The sequence below is a fragment of the Stegostoma tigrinum genome, chromosome 18 (assembly GCF_030684315.1).
Source record: "Stegostoma tigrinum isolate sSteTig4 chromosome 18, sSteTig4.hap1, whole genome shotgun sequence".
In the NCBI taxonomy this organism is placed as follows: Eukaryota; Metazoa; Chordata; class Chondrichthyes; order Orectolobiformes; family Stegostomatidae; genus Stegostoma; species Stegostoma tigrinum.
In genome coordinates, this window is record NC_081371.1 from 42,873,274 (window position 1) to 42,892,716 (window position 19,443).

Below are 19,443 nucleotides of genomic sequence, written 5' to 3' on the forward strand. Positions count from 1 at the left end.
TTTGATTTGAAATTGGATGTACGCGGAATGTTAGAAACAAGTCATGGCTTGTAATGACTGAAATACTTTTGCAGAATATATTGTAAATGAGGGACAATCAATATCTTTGAACTTGCAAATGCCAGTCAACCTGTGATATTTGGGTGAACTTAAGTTAGTTAATCATTTTTAATCAGCGCTGCTTTTGATAAGTGTCTTTTGGGTAAAAAAAAGCTCCAAGGTCAAACACTTGATCTCATCTTTGATATTTGCAAAGGGAGATGATGAAATTCATACTCCAGAGTTCAGGATTGCCGATCCTTTTGAACATCGCAATGCGTTGACTATTAACCCTGCTTATGATTAATGAATCCTGTCCAAATTAAGTTTGTTTGTGAGAATTCACAAATGACAGAAGGACCATTTAGTAATATGGCAAAGAATGTGATCACTGAAAGTGAAAACGTGGTTTTAAATACATTACAATTTATTCTCTATAATAATTAATTGGCATTCTTAAACAAGAGTGATCATAGCCATAACGTTGCAAAAGCAGGCTATTTAGCCTGGAGATAGCAAGAACTGCAGATGCTGGAGTCAGAGCCAATACACTGTGGAGCTGGAAGAACACAGCAGGTCAGGCAGCATCAAGAGGAGCAGGAGAGTCAATGTTTTGGGTTGGGACCTTTCATCAGGTCTCGGGAGGGGGAAGGGAGCTGGGAAATAAATAGAGGAAGGAGGGATGGGGCTGGGGAAAGGTAGGTGAGATGGCTAATAGTTGGATGCAAGTAGGGATAGTGGGGATTTGTCAATGGGACGGGTGGCACAGATAGTGGCTATTCAGCCCATCTAGTCTGCTCCATCACTCAATTAACTCATGGCTGATCTGATCATCCTCAATTCTACTTGCCACACTTTCCAGGAACAAACCTCAACAGTCCTCTACAGTAAAGAATTCCACAGATTCACTACTGTCTGAGAGAAGAAATTCTTCTTCATCTCTGACAAAATATGCAACCCCATATTTGGGATTATACTCTCTGGCTTTAGTCTCTTCCACAGGGGAAATTCTGCATTTACTCTGTCAACTCCTCTAAAAATCTTGTAAGTTTCAATAATTCTTGCCTCTCATTCTTCAAAACTCCAATGAGTACAGGTGAACCTCCTCAACCTACGCCCCCAAAACAGTCCCTCCATACTTGGTGTCAGCCTAGTGAACGATGTCTGGACTGCCTCCAATGCCAGTATATCTTTCTTAGATAAGGGCCCAAAACTGTTCAGTGTTTTCCAATTGTGGTCTGATTTGAGCCTTGTATAGTTGTTAGCAAAACCTCCCTACTCTTATACTCCACGCCCTTTGAAATCAAGGTCAACATTCCATTTGCTTTCCCAATTACCCACAGAACTTGGATGATAACTCATCCAAGCATCAGGGCTCATAAATTCCTCTGCGCTGTATCTTTCTACAGTCTTTCTCCTCTCTAATAATATCCAGCTGCTCTATTCTTCCCGATAAAGTGCGTAACATCATATTTTCCCACAATATATTCCATGTGCCAAAATTTTGCCTACACGCTTAATTTGCCCATAGTCATCTGCAGACTCTGTCATTTTCATCACCTGATTGCACATTTATTTTTGTGTCATCTCCAAATTTAGCTCAAATTGATTCACTTTACTTGTATGATTCATCAATATATATTGTAAATACTTGTGGCCCAACATTGATCTCTGTTGAACTCCACTAGTTACAGGTTGCCATCCTGAAAACTCCCACTCTCCCATCACCTCACTTACCCTCACATCTACCTTCCATTAGTTAGCCAATCCTCTATCCATGCTGATATATTACCTCCAACACCAGGGATTCTTTTTAAAATTTGCTCAGGGGATGTGGGTGTTACTGACTGGCCAGCATTATTGCCTATCCCTAGTTGCCCTTAAGAAGGTGGTGGTCATCTGTCTTCTTGAACCATTATATTCCGTGTGCTATAGGTAGACTCACAAAGCCATCAGTGAGGGTATTATCTCTCTAAGTAGCTTAATGTGTGGTACCTGTTGAACACTCTCTCAAAATCAAAATATATTACATTCACTGTTTCCTCTAACTGCAATTCAGAAGAAAGGTCACAGGGCTTGAAACGGTAACTTTGTTTTCTCTCCATAAATGCTGCCAAACCTCCTGAGTTTTTCCAGTAATTTCTATTTTTGTTTCATTAATAGGTCATAATGACAACTGGATAAAACATTTTTTAATGCAGGAACTGCAGATGCTGGAGAATCCGAGATAACAAAGTGTGGAGCTGGATGAACACAGCAGGCCAAGCAGCATCATAGGAGCACAAAAGCTGACATTTCGGGCCCAGGCCCTTCATCAGAAAAGGGGGATGGGGAGAGGATTCTGAAATAAATAGGGAGAGAGGGGAAGGCGGACTGAAGATGGATAGAGGAGAAGATAGGTGGAGAGGAGAGTATGGGTGGGGAAGTAGGGAGGCGATAGGTCAGTATGGGGAGGACGGACAGGACAAGGGGTTGGGATGAGGTTAGTAGGTAGGAAATGGAGGTGCAGCTTGAGATGGGAGGAGGGGATGGGTGAGAGGAAGAACAGGTTAGGGAGGCGGGGATGAGCTGGGCAGGTTTTGGGAATGCAGTCGGGGGAGGGGAGATTTTGAAGCTTGTGAAGTCCACATTGATACCATTAGGCTGCAGGGTTCCCAAGCGGAATATGAGTTGTTGTTCCTGCAACCTACGGGTGGTATCATTCTGGCACTGCAGGAGGCCCATGATGGACATATCGACTGAGGAATGGGAGGGAGAGTGGAAATGGTTTGCGACTGGGAGGTGCAGTTGTTTACTGCGAACCGAGTGTAGGTGTTCTGCAATGTGGTCCCCAAGCCTCCGCTTGGTTTCCCCAACGTAGAGGAAGCCACACCATGTACAGCGGATGCAGTATACCACATTGGCGGATGTGCAGGTGAACATCTGCTTGTTCTAAAACATTTTTTAAAACGTGTTAAGAATAATGGAGTAGTGGAATTGCAGAACCACAGTGCAGTCCTCTTAAGAATATGATAAACTTGTTAAAAATATTCCATGAATTAGTGATCCATTAACATGAACTGCCAAAATTATGCTGCCAGACATTCGAAGAATTTTTCTTGAGGATGTTAGGAACAGTATGCCCTAGCAAACACATAGTGGAAGCCCATAATATTGTTTTCATTTTCAGGAAGGTAGTGGAATAAGAACAAATTTAAAAAAGGCAAAATGTGCCATATGGGCTCATTGTGGATTAACTTCTTCTATACTATATAATTCAATGCAATTTATTAAACATGTTTCTGCCCCATGAGGAGCTTCTTTTACGCTCAGATCTTCTCTGGTGCCTATTAGATTGAATGTGCTAATCACAGCCATACTGCCAGCAATTGATAAGTGTCAATTTTCACTTTTATATATATTGTTCATTTACTTAAATATTTTAAACATCCTCATATAAAACTGGGGATAGTGGAATGGTAATACTCATTGGATGCAATCCAATGATGACAAATACTCATGTCTTTGCTTGTTCAAATCAGAATTATGTAAAATGTTCTGCAGTTCAGAAAATATGTCCTCATCATATATTCAGCACCAAATTATAATTGTCATTTGATCTGGAGACAAACAAGACCTTAAATATCTGTAGTTTGGAACAGTGATCACGGTCCTGGTTGGGATCTCAAGTTAAATGAAATGATTAATTTCTAAGGTCATATCTAACTGGATGTGACTGGCTGGCTAACTAAGCTTCAAAATTCATCAAAAGAAGTTTTTCATCTTCCACTAAGGTAGAAACTTTGGTACACAGAATAGTGGATGGCATTAAAAGAATTATGCAACATAAAGGTGTGTAAAGTCAAAGATGAGAAATGATAGTTTAAAATAATAATTTGAAAAGCATCTTTAATTCTCACCTGTCATCAAAGTTAGATCAAATGGAATTCAGGGTGAGCTTGCCAATTGGATACAAAATTGTCTTGACATTAGGAGACAGAGGGTGATGCTGGAATGCTGTTTCTTGGAGGCCTGTGACCTTCAGTGTTCCACAAGGATCAGCACTGAGTCCACTTTTGTCTGTCATTTATATAAATGATTTGGATGAGAATATAAGAGGCATGGCTAGTAAGTTTGCGGATGGAAGAAGGTATCCAAGGTTACAAAGAGATCTTAATCAATTAGGTCAATGGGTTAAGAAGTATCAGATGACATTTAATCTGGATAAATGTGAGATATTGCATTTTAGTCAAACAAAACACTTGTACAATTCATTGTAGGGCCCTGGATAGTGTTACAAACAGAGAAACCTAGAGTTCAGGCACATGATTCTTTGAAATTTGTGTCACAGGTAGACAGGGTGATTAAAAAGACGTTTAGCATGCTTGCCTTCATTGCTCAGACCTTTGAGTGTGGGTGTTGGGACGTCATGTGGAGGTTGTTCAGGACATTGGTGAGGCCTCTTCTGGAGTACTGTATGCAGTTCTGGTTGTCCCGCTTTTGGAAGGATATTATTAAATTGGAAAAAGTTCAGAAAAGATTTACCACGGTGTTGTCAGGAATGGAGGATGTGATTTATAAATATAGACTGGGACTTTTCACTGGTGCATAGGCGGTTGAGGAGTGACCTTATAGAGGTTTATAAAATCATGAGGGGTACAGATAAGGTGAATAGCAAGGTCTTTTTCCTAGCGTGGGGATTGTTCAAAACTACAGAGCGTGTTTTCAAAAGTAAGATGAGAACGTTTTAAAAAGGAATTTTTTTACATGGAGAGTGGTTCATGTGTGGAATGAATTGCCAGAGGAAGTGGTGGATGCAGGCACAGTTACAACATTTAAGAGACATTTGGATAAGCACATGAATAGGAGAGGTTTGGAAGGATATGGGCCAAACACAGGCAAACGGGACCGGTTTAGTTTGGGAACATGGTCGGTGTGGACTAGTTGGGATGAAGGGCCCTTTCCATCCTGTACGACCATCCGTCTCTGTGGCTCAATGATGCAAGAAACATTAGTTCACCCCACTGAAAATTGCTGCTCCGGGGTTGGCAGCCTTTTGAGCTGCAACGCTTAACAGGAAGTTAGTGACTGCTGCCAGTACAATACCTGAGGCCGACGCTTATTGCTGGATTTTTTTTTGGAGGGGGTCACTGCATGGGGAAGAGAATAGCTCTCAGTGGGTTCCTCCCCAATTCCTGATGCTGGATCGCTTGATCAAGTACTGAGTGCTTTTGAACGAGAGAAATGTCTCGAAGCCAGCACGTAATCTGGCATTAGTTTGCTTTCCACGTGAGGATGTTTAGCGGGCAGCCATTGACTGGAAAGGTTTTCTTGAGTTTTCTCACTGTGGACCTGACTCGGGGTGGATGCAGGAAGGAGGCAAGATTCCTACCTGTCAACCTGCTGCCAGGTTATTTATGTCGCTTGGCACCAAACCAATCAAGGAAGACCAGATGCAGAAAATATTTTGTATTAAGCCACCTAGCAGAACATACAACAACATCCAACAAGCCACATTTCTGTAAAGTACACCAAACTTATTAAATCACATTTATCCATCTCATTGAATTAATTTTCAAAATGATAGATAAGATCCTTGCAGCACTAGGATTCATCACTGGTGTGGTCTGTTGAAAGCCTGACAATGTCAAGTTATGTAGAGTATAGCTTATAAAGGAGAATATGGAATGAAAAATTTCATTGGCCATGTTTACATCTTCATAGTAATTAGTCGAGCAAGTATTAAAATGATCAAATAATTAAGTAATTAGTAGTCCTGACAAGCTTTCCTTCTGCAGAATCTGTGCCTCACAGAAGTTCCAGGTTGAATTCAAAAGCAATAGTTTGATTTAATTCCTAAGATTCTCCCAGGGTTTATTTATTAATATAAACTGATGATTTACGCATGAAAAACTCAAACATTGCTGAATAATTGGATTCTTTAGTTGTCTTAGTATTTTGCATTTAATCACTGGGATTTCAAATTTTAACAGTAGATTTTAACTGTTTAAACCTTGGGCACCAAACTTGCATAAAATCTTCCAAAATGCTCTTATATTTTGAACTGTTAAACAAGTAAGACCTTCCTGAGAAATGACCATCTCCTAGAAGAAAAAGTAGTCAACCTCCGTGTTATCAAACAACAGAAAAGGAATTTTAACACCTAAAAAAAGGGTGTACTTAGGCCAGATAGCGTGTTAAATAGGTACAAATATCTCAAGAACGAACCAAACTTGCTTCAACCTCCCCTGTTTTTTATTTGAATAGGAAGTAGCTAATCACATGATTAGAGGGAGGTGTTGCTCATCTGAATGCGTTTTGGATTTTATGTCCATTTTAGATATAACCACTGCTGGTTTCATGACAACGGCTGCTGCAAGGTAACATCCCTTTCCAGCACTGCTTGTAGGTAACTAGAATGATGGATAACTCCTTATGATTGAATGCTTTACCTCTGCAACTGGAACATTGTCTGTCTCCAGAATCATCGCCCCGATCATGATATCACTGACCCCTAATGGATATCCCCACCTTTCCCTATAATCGGTCTTTGACCTCCTGCAAACAACTTACACTGGCCTGGGCAAGGTAATGTTGGGATTTGCAGTTTTGGGGGCAGGCGTGCTGTCAGTGAGTGAGATGGAGGATCTCAATGGGGCATGAATGGGGTACACAAGCCCCAAAACAAGCAGAAGGCAGATATTATCCTCCCAGTGAGTCTGGAGGTGAGCAGCAGTGTATGAGTTGGCCTCCAAGCAAAGGTTCATGAGCCATCAGTGCCCTTTCCACTGCCAAGTGACTGAGCAACAAGAATGAAAATGGCCACAGTGATCCCAGCAGAGGGGTATCATCTCCTCACTGACAGCCTCGATCTGCACATACCATGGGCAATCTTAAAGCAACTTTTGAATTGGGCTTTGAGGCAGCTAGTTAGGAGCCCAGCTTATTGTACAGGTAAGAATCTTAACAAGTGTGGGCTCAGGATTGATACTTGGTGGGTTCACAACGTCCACTAGGAAAGTAAGTCCTATGTCTGTTTTTGAGTTTGTGTACTCCTTTTACGCTCCAGTATTGACAAGTCCTCAGCCTCAGCTCCAGATTGATTCTAACTATATGATTGAGCTATAGGACATAAGAATGTCTCATGATGCAGTATGGCTCCCAGGTTTTTTGAGTCATTAACTCCAGCTTTGACATTAAAGGAAGGATACCAACAACTGGCATCCTTAGTAGTGAGTGGGTGATTGGTTAAAACCTCAAGAAATGGCAGATTCATGGATTGTGATTGTTTCACCTTATTTTAATATCAAAATTTAATTCTTCATTTGTAAGAAACGAAGATGAAGCACACACTTCTCTTCTTTCTCAGAGGTTCATTCAAATTACATGATAAGTACTGGGATGTGGGAAGTTCTTTAGTGTAGGATCTTTTGAAGTTGCATTATTGGGAATATATACTGGCCCATTGACCTTAAATATTAAAAGAATACATCCAAATCCCTTTTGAAAGTTACTACAGAATCAAATTAGAGATAGCAGGAACTGCTGATGTTGTAGAATCTGAGATAACAAGGCGTAGAGCTGGATGAACACAGCAGGCCAAGCAGCATCAGAGGAATTCTAAAGTAGGGCCAAGGCACGAAACGTCAGCTTTCCTGCTCCTCTGATGCTGCTTGGCCTGCTGGGTTCACCCAGCTCTACAGAATCAAATTCCACTTTCAGGTAGTGCATTACAATTGGGAACAACTCCAAGCGGAGAGAGAGAGAAAAAAAAATCTAATCTCCTTTCCAGTTGTTTTGCCAATTGTCTTAAATTTGCACCTTTTGCTTACAGACTCTTTTGTAAGGCGAAACAGTTCCCCTTACTTATCCTGTCAGAATCCATCATGGTCTGAACAGCTGAATTAAATATCCTCTTGGCAGTCTCTGTCCTAAAGAGGAATAATTCCAGCTACTTTTACTCTACACTGTTTCCCATTCCTGCTATCTTTCTGTCAAACCTCTTCTGTATCCTGTATATAGTGACAGTAACTGCTCACCACAAGAAACAACAGACTCAGTAACCTGTGCTAGGATGCCTCACTATGATAAAATGTCAATTATATTTACTGGTTACACATGCATGATTAAAGCACTATGCACTACGGACCACAATTCAGAGCTGTTTGAGTATCAGTTATGTTTTTGAGGCTGTGTTTAAATTGGTCAACCCTTGCAAGTTTTCTAGCTTGAAATATGCAGCACAGAATCTTCAGAGAAGATCTCTTGCAAAGGTTTAGTTGTTGAATACGCTTTATGGGACTTGGCCATAAAAACCGAGCTATTTTCAAGTACTATCCCCAGTTATTTGATCTTAACTTGGGTTCTGTTAGGAATTTCCAAATTGGCAGTAATTTCTTGGCCTCAGAAGGAAGAAGAGAATGAAGAACTCTTCCAAATTAACATGAAATAGATACAATTGCTACAATTGCTAAGAGGCATATTTAGTGTGAGGTACATATAATTCCCAAAGCAGTCACTCTTGATACTATATAAGCCTAATGAGTCTCTTTGGATATATCAACTGGAAATTTCTCATTTTGGCATCCTCAAAATTACATAGTACCAGGCCAAGCTGTGACATTTCTTTCATCACAGCCAAATCATCTGCCAATATTTAGGAAATAGAAAATTATATTAATCTCTTCACCTTTCAGATGTAAATTAACATAAAGCATGTCATTTTAGCAGTGGCTGATCCATGCCCACTGTGCATAAATGTTGACCCGCCCACCCCCTCTCCCCGCCCCCCGCTAAATTTGTGGAGCTCAGTTTTATTTTTAGGTACCCCAAGCAGAATTTCAAGTCATTTGTGGATGAAAGATAGGCATCAGCTGCTCACATTGATTTTTTTCAAAAGAACTAGAGGCCCAATTTCTGTTCTAGTACAGAAAAATTTCTATTCCTTAAAGACTAGGTGCGTAAATAAAAATGGTAACATCAAGGCGGCCACTGTTGTGTAAAGCAATGGTTCTGAAAGAATTAATGTTGAGGTTACATTATGTACATTCGATCTGATGGTGTCACTCAGTTTTTGAGTGAAGAACCTGTCTTAGTAGAGGTTCTAATTGAGATGTACCAAGTTCCTTTTAGTTGTAATTGTGCTTACCAAGTTAATGTTACTTGTATCTATTGCTACCTTGCAATAAATCATAACTCATTAAACAAGGCAAGTACCTGTTCTTCTTGAAAGGTCTACAGTGGCTGATTCTCTACCTTTGTTAGTAGACAGGCTCTTAGGCACAGCATCAGAAGGATGAGGAGTGGCAGCACTATATCGGAGCAATAAGCCACCAGTTATTGCTAACCAGAAGATACAACATGCTGGCAGCATCAGAAAATGCAACAGCAAGCATTTATTTAAGTCATTGTTTGTATTAACAAGAATGTGGGTGAAACAATAATGGGTGAAAAAAAAACAAAGAATTTATGACAGTGAAAAAGACACTGATAGATGGAAGAAATATTAGAAAGAAACTACTGATTGCGTTTCCAGACCTACTGTTGTGACATTCCACCAGTGCAACTAAGGAATTAAATTCAATTCATTTTAAAATATCTGGAATTAAACATAATGCTATAATCAGCAATGGTGACTGAGATCTAGAATATGTTCATGCGCTGTTACTGAATGCTAAATTGTGATAAAAATACATCTGGTTCACTAATGTCCTTTAGGAAAGAAACTTGTTGTCCTTACCTGGTCTGGCCTACTTGTAACTCCTGAACCACACTAATGTTGATGACTGTTTACTGAAATCGCCTTGCAAGTTGTATTGTACAAGGCAGCTTGATATTACCTTCTCATGGGCAATTACCAATGGCCAACAGATTCTGGCTTGCTGGTGATAACTTCATCCCGTAAATATACAAAAAAGAAACAAATGTCAGTATTTACCTTAGCTCATTCTTCCTCAGTTGCTCACTTGGTCTACAACCTTGTACTAAGAAATGCTTTATGCAAACAGCAGGAAAGCCTAGATTTGTAGCCTGGCATTGTGACATCCCTGACAAATACTCTAAGTTACTTGCTGACAGCATAAGGTGCAGTGAAAGCTGATTGTTAGTACAGTCAGGCTCCTCCTGCCTTTGCCACACAGAAATTTACTGCGATACTGTTATGATGTTAAACAAAAAAATGCACATTAATTCTACTTTTGTACAAATGTTCTGCTAATGCAAGTGACACTGTAGTTTAAGCTACACTAAAACATACCAATAACAATATGCAGCATAAGTCAGAGTAATCCTTCATGTCTGGTCAAAATATGTCCTGAGGATTGCAGGTAACTGCTTGAGATGACTAAATATATACTGAATGCATCATAATAGAATGCATATATATCCCTGTATACACATACATGTGTGTATCACAATTTATCACACCAATGATTCAATATTTATTTTCAGTATTTATTTGCACTGTGTGAAATTTATCTCTTGGGAATCACTCAGCTTTTGGTTATTCAAGTTTCTAATGATTTTCCTCCTGGAAAATGCCTCTACACTGACTGCATTTCACTGAATGTAAAACTCTCTCTGGGTCATTCACATTTCACACAGACCTAATGAATATCCAATAATCCTGGAAATACATTAGCAAAATTTTGAATACCTTTGAGGATTCACGTTCAGTTTAATCCAAGCTGACAGCCAATGAGTTTTTTTTAAATGCAATCTTTACATTCAAAAATCAAAGGATGGACATGAAGTGGATATGATTGAAGAAATACTATTGCTGAGAGGCATACATAGTGTGGGGTACACCTCATTCCCAAAATGTTCACTCTTAGTACTTTATGAGCCTAATATTTGTATGCACCATTACAAAGAAACAAATTATTGTTTTTTATTTTAGTTGATAAGCAGTGTGAAGTAATTGATTTGGATCCCTCTCAGAAAGAGGTGCAATATAATGTAAATGCCAGAAAGCATTGCACCACCAAATGTTCTTGTAACTCATCTTGTTATTTATTGCCTCATGAAAGACTAGTGTTAGTAAGCAGCCAATCTACTCCCTGACAACCACACAAATTAAACCTAGTTTACAGGCAATTTGCATCTCATTAGATCCAAATCATAATAAAACATTAAGAAAGCAATTTCATGAAGAATTATAAATTGGCTACAGATGCATGTAGATCTTTTTTCGTGGAGAATCTGGTGGAGTACAACACAAAAGAAACTCATTAGCATCTTGTCTTGTGAGAGCTGCAGCTTGCATTACCTGCATCACTGTCTTGACTGAATCACAAATCAGTTGATGATCGGCTGTATAAAGTCAATCCAAAATTTAATAAAACAGGACATTCTCTTACTAAGTATATAAATCTATTCTATTGAGATTTTTTTTGTTTCAGTATCAGAGAACTTGAAGAGAACAATAGCAGTTAAGGCAATGCATGCACAGGTAATTTTACTCTTTCATGGATGCTGTAGTTCGGAGTTTAGTGCTTAATTTGGGATAAATAATCTCCTGGGTTTCAAATAATATCTTCAAATCAAGCTTGAGACTTATTCAACCGTTATGTTTTCTATCCTCTAAATCTAAGTTCATCCAAATTTTTACAGCTTACAGAAACCAAGTCACCCATCACCCATGTGCTACTGAACATGTTTTAGACCCCAGTCTGCTGCCACCTCAGTTTCCAAATTACCATTGACATTGCCTCACCTATTTCTAGGAGATTCTGCAGCCCTACAAGCCAGCAAGGTCTCCATTGCTCACCTACTCTGGTTCCTTGCATGTTGTCTATGTAATCCCTCCACTATAATATTAAGGCTTTCAACTACTTAGATCCTAAACTCTGGAATATGCTCTACAAACTTCTCCATTGTGTTTCTCCTTAAAACTCGCCTCTTTAAACTAAATTTTCATAAATGCTTTGTTCATCTATCCTAATATTGCCTTCTGAGGCTTGATGTTAAATCTTGTTTGATAATTCTCCTATGGAGCATCTTAGCAAGTGTAGAAGGTCTTTCATATGCATATTGTTTTTATTCTAAATGACAACCATTAATGATTTAAAACTTCAGACATTTTAGTTCTTGAAATATGTGCCAACACAGTATCTATTTTATGACATGTTTTGAAGAGGAGTCAGATCAGACTCAAAGTGTTAACTCAGGGTCTCTCTCCACAGATGCTGGCAGACCTGCTGAGTTTCTCCAGCATTTTCTGTGTCTGTAACTGTTTTCTTTAATTGAAAAGTTCTAGAGAAGACATTAAATGCTGCAGTAGACATCACTACCAATTTATACAAGTTGCAGTTTCTTAAAGCATACAGGAATAATTGTTCTCTTGCTACTGAGAATGAAATAGGTCAAGAACGATTGGGCAAAGGAATTGAAACTAACCTCATGGCCCTTGATATTATTTTTGCAAACTTAATTTCAAATTGTCGAGTGGACTCAGTTTAGAGACCGAGGAATAAGATTGACTTTATCACATGGGCAGCTAAGTGAGTTGGCAACCACTGGCTAGGCAGGAATTGTCTGTGATTTGAAGTCACCTGGAAGGTGCAATACAAGTCACTGAATTGCCAGAATGTTCCCCTTCACTAGGGATAACTTGTTAACTTCTCATCAACTATAAAAGTTGCTTTAGGGAAATATTCTTCTTCTTCATGTTGTTCAGGTCCCACTTTTTTCATTCCCTATTGTAAAAATTAGATGAATGAGGACCCGGAGAAAATACAATGGAATTGCTATAAAATCTGCCATGGTTTGGATAGGCTGGGTACTTCTGTTGGGCCTCTGAGTATTCCCAGTACTGTACTAGAACAGGCCCCTTGACAATGAGCATTCGAAAGTAGATGATGGATCGTCTGAAAGCCTCTGAACAGTATGTGGGCTGTGGTCCTGATAGATTGAGCCACTGACCAACAGTGGTCCTCACCCCAACTGGAATGAGGACAATACCCCACCAGCTTCTAACACGGCCATTTGCTCGAACGGATATCCTTAGATGTACTTTGTGTTTGCTGCACAGACAGCTAGCACATTCTGTAGGCGTTACATTGCTGTTTTGGTTTATTGTTCACCAAAATGATAGCCCACCCACAATCTCATGACAAGAGTGACAAGGAGCCTGTCTGTGGGTCTGCACCTAATTGGCCCTTACAACAGCAGTAGAGAAAGCTTTTGGTTCTGGCTGAACTGCCAATGTATTAAAAGGTTTGACAAAGCAAGGGATGGTGCATGTATGCAGGTAGCTGCAATATGAGCCTGCGCTATGAGACAGTAAGTGAACAGGTTGGAAATGTGGTTGATTTCAATCCTTGACATGGGTGCTTGCTTATCCCGTGTAAAGTATTCCTGCTGCAACCTTCTCAACACTAGCTGTCAGTGCTCCCTTCAATGCAAATTTGTGTGTAAATTGCCTGGCGGTGTATCAGAGAGGTGCCATGCTAAGTTGACAGATACCGGATGCCAAAGGGCGAAGCTGAAGGGATGCATGCAGGTAGTGCCTGTGCATCAGGCCCTGAGATAGTGTCCACTGTCTGTCATGGAGGTTGTTTAGAGCAATTGGTGAGCTGAATCCATCAGGTATATACTCCGATTGAATAAAAAGTCTTCCAAAATTAATATAAGTGGGTAGAATGACAGAACAATATGCTGATGCTGATCAAATCACATTTATCAATTTAGCAAAATGGATCTGGATGGTAAGATCATGAAAGCTGTCCTAAACTTTGTCTATTTTCTCATGCCATCATGGCCATGACACAATGTTACTTTTAAACAACATCCACGAATCATTAAATTGTTAAGTAACTGCATGCTTTTAACAATATTAAAGATGAGGTGTATTGGAACATTTAGGAGCTAAATGGATCATCATCCTTTCAAAACTAAAAATGTATAGTGTGGGATAAATACAAAGGAATGGGTTTGATGAATGTTTCTTTTAAAGAGACTGCGGCAATGGGCCAAGTTGACTCCTCCTGTACTGCAAAATTCTGTTTATATATAACTGCTGCTTAGGGATAATTTCCCAAGTATAGATTTCCCCCTGTAATGTGTCCAATTTCTCATTTTTCATCCATGGTCAGCAAGTATTTACAGAGCATTCAGCTCTTTTGCTCAGGAACTTTACACCTGAGCTCAAATCTATCCTTCCCTCAGCATCTGCACAAGGCACCTTGCTATAACAGTCACTGAATAGTGGCTTAGGAATGGGTGCCCTCTCCAAATGCTTCATCTTAGCCAGAGAGCACTGAACCCGTCAAAGCACTTTGTTGTTTATAGATTTTAGTGTTAAATTATTATTTTAGGTTTAATTTTCTTCTGATTTCTGAAACTGAGTTATAAATTAATGATTTTTTTATTGGTAGCATCACAATTTGACACTGAGCCATCAGGAGGAGCTGAGGCTTCAAGACGATGTGGTTTACTGGGTAAGACACAGTTAGCCTGGTAAGCATGGGCACAATAAATAGCCAAATTATCATAAAGCTAATGAGATATCATCCAGTCTGCTCTCAATATCCACTGTAACGTGCCAGTAAAATGTTTATCTTGGTGACTTTTACCTACCAAAGATGATTTACTAGCGAAGACTCAGGTGCTTCTCTTCCTTCACTTTGATCTTGGCAAGTGTCCCAGTCGGCATACAGTCATTGTCCTTCACCTTCAGCAAAATAAAAACCCAACTCACAGTAATTCTGGCAGTAGAATCATAATCCCTCACGGGCAAGGGCAAAATATTATTGAATAGTGATTTTGTTTGTCCCACAGTAGCCACCCTACATTACATTAAGTAGATGCAAGATTGTTAGATATTTGTATTGGGGGCATTTTTAACTCTCCTTCCCTCCACCATGGTAACTGCTGTGGGCAGTTCACATCAGTTGGGTGTTTTACCCATTAATCTCTAAGCGCAATTCTGCAGCCTTGAATTTTAATCTTCTATCCTGAGCAAAGAGCAAGAACATCTGCCTAAAGTAGCTGTGTTCCTTCTTTAAATATCATAATGATAATGTTAAATATGGATTAATGAATTTTAGATTATACCCAAGACCTTTCATGGGCTAAACATTTTTTTAGTAAAGAAACTCCACGAGATCCATGTGGAATAAACAAAATTATCTGTACTGACGCTACCAATTTTATCAAAAGGCATCAAAACCAGCAGTAGACCAACCTTAATATATATAAATAACAGCACAGAATACCCTATGGATTGGAATGGGCACATTTCAGGAGGTAGTTTCTTCAGTCTTGTTGAATAACAAAGGGATACTCAATCTATTCGACAAGTCTCTCAATGGAAGAGACTCAGTAAGATATGATCAGAACTTATCAGTGATGTTTACCTAAATGAAAAAAACATTACTTGAAAATCAACAAGGTCAAATTCTCAACAGCCAAGACTACAGCACAGAGTGACAGCAGCTGGGATCAAGCCTACACATAACAATGTCAAAACCATTTGTGTGCTTCCAATACTATCCAAGTTGAAAGAGTTAGCATCATTTCTTGGTACTACCAACTTTCAGTCACAAAATTGTTCCTATATATGCTAAGGCTATAGAGCCTCTTCAAAAAGATTCTGCATAAAACTGTGCAAGGGGAATGGAATGCACAGCAAAATGTGAGCCGACATGTCAAAGGCAAAAGTGACATCTCTGGCAATTAGCACACATTGCAACCTCCATGTGGAGGCATGTGTCAAAAAATATGAAAGGAACCGGATGCTCACAGAAGATTAGACATTTGCATCCTCCAAACACCTCAGCAGTATAGCCCATTGATAGAAACCAAACTCATCTCTACTGGAGAGCAGGAAGCACCATTGTGTATCTATGCTTGTGCATATAGATCTCAAAGATAGAAAATGCATTCACCACACTGATTAGCAAGCACTGTCTACAGTGTTAGCAATGTCAGGATCTATGCTTGCACAAATGGTTATCTTCATTTTGCAACTTCAAGTTGACTATCTTGCAGCTACAAACAAATGAATAGGCATCGTTTGGAACATTGCAGACAGCATGAATCATATTTTAAAAATGATTTGCAACAAAAACTATATATTGTTAATAATTTTGCATCTGACCACACTATTTGTTGCACAATAAAAGTTGAAGGCAGACAGCATGCTGCAGAAAATAATTTAATGCCTGAAAACCATATGGTCTTGTAAAATAGAGGCAGGATTGATTCATGTTACCCAGTACACAATGTCCACAATGAACTTGCCTTATTTGATCACAACTGTGTCGTATAGGGAACTTCAGTGGTTTCTGAAAGTGCTACGGCAATGTGTCTTTGTCATGGCTTAAAAGCCACCAGGGGTGCTGTTAACATGAGATAACAGCCCAGTGAAACAACTCCGCAGAAACTGGTGACCAGCAACAGATTGCCACATGGCAAAGTTCATCAGAAATAATAGGAACTGCAGATGCTAGAGAATCCGAGATAACAAGGTGCAGAGCTGGATGAACACAGCAGGCCAAGCAGCATCATAGGAGCAGGAAGGCTGATGTTTCAGGCCTAGACCTTTCAGGGCCTAGGCCTGAAGTTCGTTAGAAACTGTATAAGGATGAAAACTCAATGAAAAATCTGTTAAATCATGACTCGTATTTCTACAACTGACCGCATGGTCAACAAAACCATGGCAACAACTCCAAGCATATAATATTTGAAAAAGTGTAAGCAGTCCCTGACAATCAATATTTCTTTGCTTGTTGTTCATGATGAAAATAACAAATGGTCAGAAAGCATTTCAAGTTCCACAAACACTACTTCAGTCACTAGCATTCTTAACAATTTGTCTATGAATGGGGCTTTATAGGCTCTTTCGCTACAGACAATGGACAGCTTGTTTCTAGTCAGTTCACAGCATTCCTCACAAGTTATGGAATTCACCAACAACACACATTACAATATCACACTACAACCTACAATGAAATGGGACAGTGCTGTTAAACAATTTAACAGGTTGATGCTGCAAACAAAAAGCAGGAGTAGACCATCCAGCCTCATGAGCCTGATTTGCTATTCAATAAGGTCAATGCTGGTCTGTAGCCTCAAATCTACTTTACAACCTACCCCGATTACCTTCCACCAGGCTGCTTAATAACAATCTATCATATCTGCCTTAAAATATTCAAAGACTCTGCTTCCATCTTTTTAGGTTTGCAGTTCCAAAGACTCACAGCTTCATTATAAAAAATTTCATCTTTGTTTTAAATGAGCAATTCCGAAACAGCAAATTCATTTCTAAATTCTCCCATAAGAAGAAACTTTGTCGTCACATCGAAGCTAGCAAGGGAATCTTCTTGCAAGTTGACTTTTTGGAAGCAATTCTGTTAAAGGCACTAGGGATATATAACGATAGTAATCAGCAGCCAGACCCTGAAGTGACTCTGTTTAAATGCTTAAGTGAAGGAAAGAAAACAGAATTCTTTCTCAATGTTCATCTCTTGTTCCCAGCAGGAACAGTCGTTGGCCAGCCTGAAAATTACTGAAAATATGTACATTGTTGCAAAGGAGTTGTTTATCTAAGAAAAGCATGAGGTGACTTTGTAGTTCATTGTCAGCTGATTGCTTGTTTCTGATTTTTTTATTTAGTATGTAATAGCAAGAAGAACAACAGAAAGAATTCCTGTCAATATTTCTGCAAAGGACTGGATTTTTCTATGCCAAAGCAGAAGTAGATACTCTGGAAAATGTTTGGGAATTCCTCTGAATATCATGGCTTTGTCTGTCTTTTCAGTGATTGCATTAAGAAATTCGGAATTTTACAGTTAAATAACCAATGAAGCAGTGTAACAGCTCATCTACATACCATAAGTGTTATTAACGAAACGTTCTGGGTCAGCTCTTTTCTACTGGGCCTGTTCAATTGAACATTTTGAGAAGAATTAATTCCTCTTATTCTTTCAAGGGCTATTAATTGGCATAATCTGCAGTTATTGGTCATTATTTATTGCCCTTGAACTGATAGGCTCTCTGAGCCATTTCACAGGGTTTTTGAAAGTCCATCATAGTGCTTTGATCTTGAGTCACATGTAAGCTAGACTAGGCAAATTTCCTTCCTTAAAAGGGACATTAGTGAACCAGGTGGGTTTTTATAACAGTTGATAAAAAGTCATCATGAGGCTAGAAGATTATTCCAGATTTTGTTGCATCCAAATTTCACCATCTGCTGTTGTAGGATTCATAGCCAGGTCCCCAGAACATTGGCCTGGAAATCTGGATGACTAGGCCACATTAAAACTATGCCACTGCCTCTCTTGAGTTTGCAGTGAACTGTAATATTGTTAGCAATAAATAGGTTTGTTTACAAACAAAGATGGGCATAAACATTTTTGTCATGCCACTAGGTCAGTGACGCTAGGCACAAGGTATAATCTTGGTAACCAAACAGGTAGGCCTGAGTCTCTGGGTGAAATTGAAGCTAATCACCCGTCATTCACTTTAGACAACCGGCCTCATCATTGCTGTGCTTGGACAAATTGGAAGAGTTGAATAATGGAAATGAGGCCATCACAAGCCATTAGCATGCCTGAAGGAGTGTCTTGGAGCTAGAAGGAAAATTCCTTTTGTAAGATATAAATAAAGGCTTATGTTGGGAACTGACTACAAGGCTACACCCAAAATCCAAGCAACCCAGCCTCAGCTGGTACTCTGCTTGGACTTGAACGATTTCAGGGGTTGAGGCAAAATCTATTTTTGGTTCATCATTTCGCAAGTATGGTAGCCAGCAATGTGCGGCAGTGCGTGCTGCTGGTAATATCTGGATTATAAAACAGATATGAGTTTTTGCTTTAAGAACCTGTATTCCAGTGTTGGATTCAAACCAATACATTAGTTTAACATCTGCTCAATGGCTTCAATATTTCTCCCCAGCTCAGTCTGCCCTGCATGAATTTTTGCATTTGATTGATTGCGCTCACCATCTGGAATGTAAATGATGTGGATTTGCCAATGTTGAAATGTAATTTGTTAAATTAGAATTGCTAAATCAAATGAGTGAACAATTCTTGAAAAATGCTGGTCAGTTGAAATAAGATAGCTGCATAAAAATATTATGGAATTTCTTTAGCAGGCAGTGTCATATTTTGCAGGTGAAACATGAGTAAAGAAGAAGATGATAAGGAAGTTTGGTTTTAATGACATCAAACTCTTTCATATTTTCAAAGCTCAATTTTCTGACTGCATTTTCGTTTCTATGATGAGCTATTTGACAGTTTCAAAGCAATTTCATAAATTCCAAAATCAACCTAGCGATGATCTTATTTCTGAGCGGTGTTCATAAGCAATTCAAAATCAAAAAGTAAATGTAATCTAACACATTTAAATAAATTTAAAAGTAAAAATTGTGATGAATAACTGAAGTTCCAATGGTAAACTTTTTTTCTGGAACACGTTGGCTTT

The 19,443-nt window shown here is 39.2% G+C and overlaps 1 protein-coding gene across 14 annotated transcripts in view; it reads right to left on the reverse strand.

Annotated features, from left to right (window-relative positions):
- Positions 1 to 19,443, reverse strand: part of mgat4c (mgat4 family member C) — a 384,199-nt gene that overhangs the window by 67,879 nt on the left and 296,877 nt on the right. For 10 of the 14 annotated variants that reach the window (XM_059652471.1, XM_048549088.2, XM_048549089.2 and 7 more), the window contains 2 exons: positions 14,596 to 14,689; positions 9,758 to 9,909 (listed from right to left, as the gene is read on the reverse strand). The exons of 2 other annotated variants lie outside the window; for them this stretch is intronic. The gene's annotated coding sequence lies outside the window, so the exon portion shown is untranslated. The remainder of the gene's footprint in view (positions 1 to 9,757; positions 9,910 to 14,595; positions 14,690 to 19,443) is intronic. 2 more of the 14 variants (XM_059652473.1, XM_048549094.2) reach the window with 1 other exon arrangement.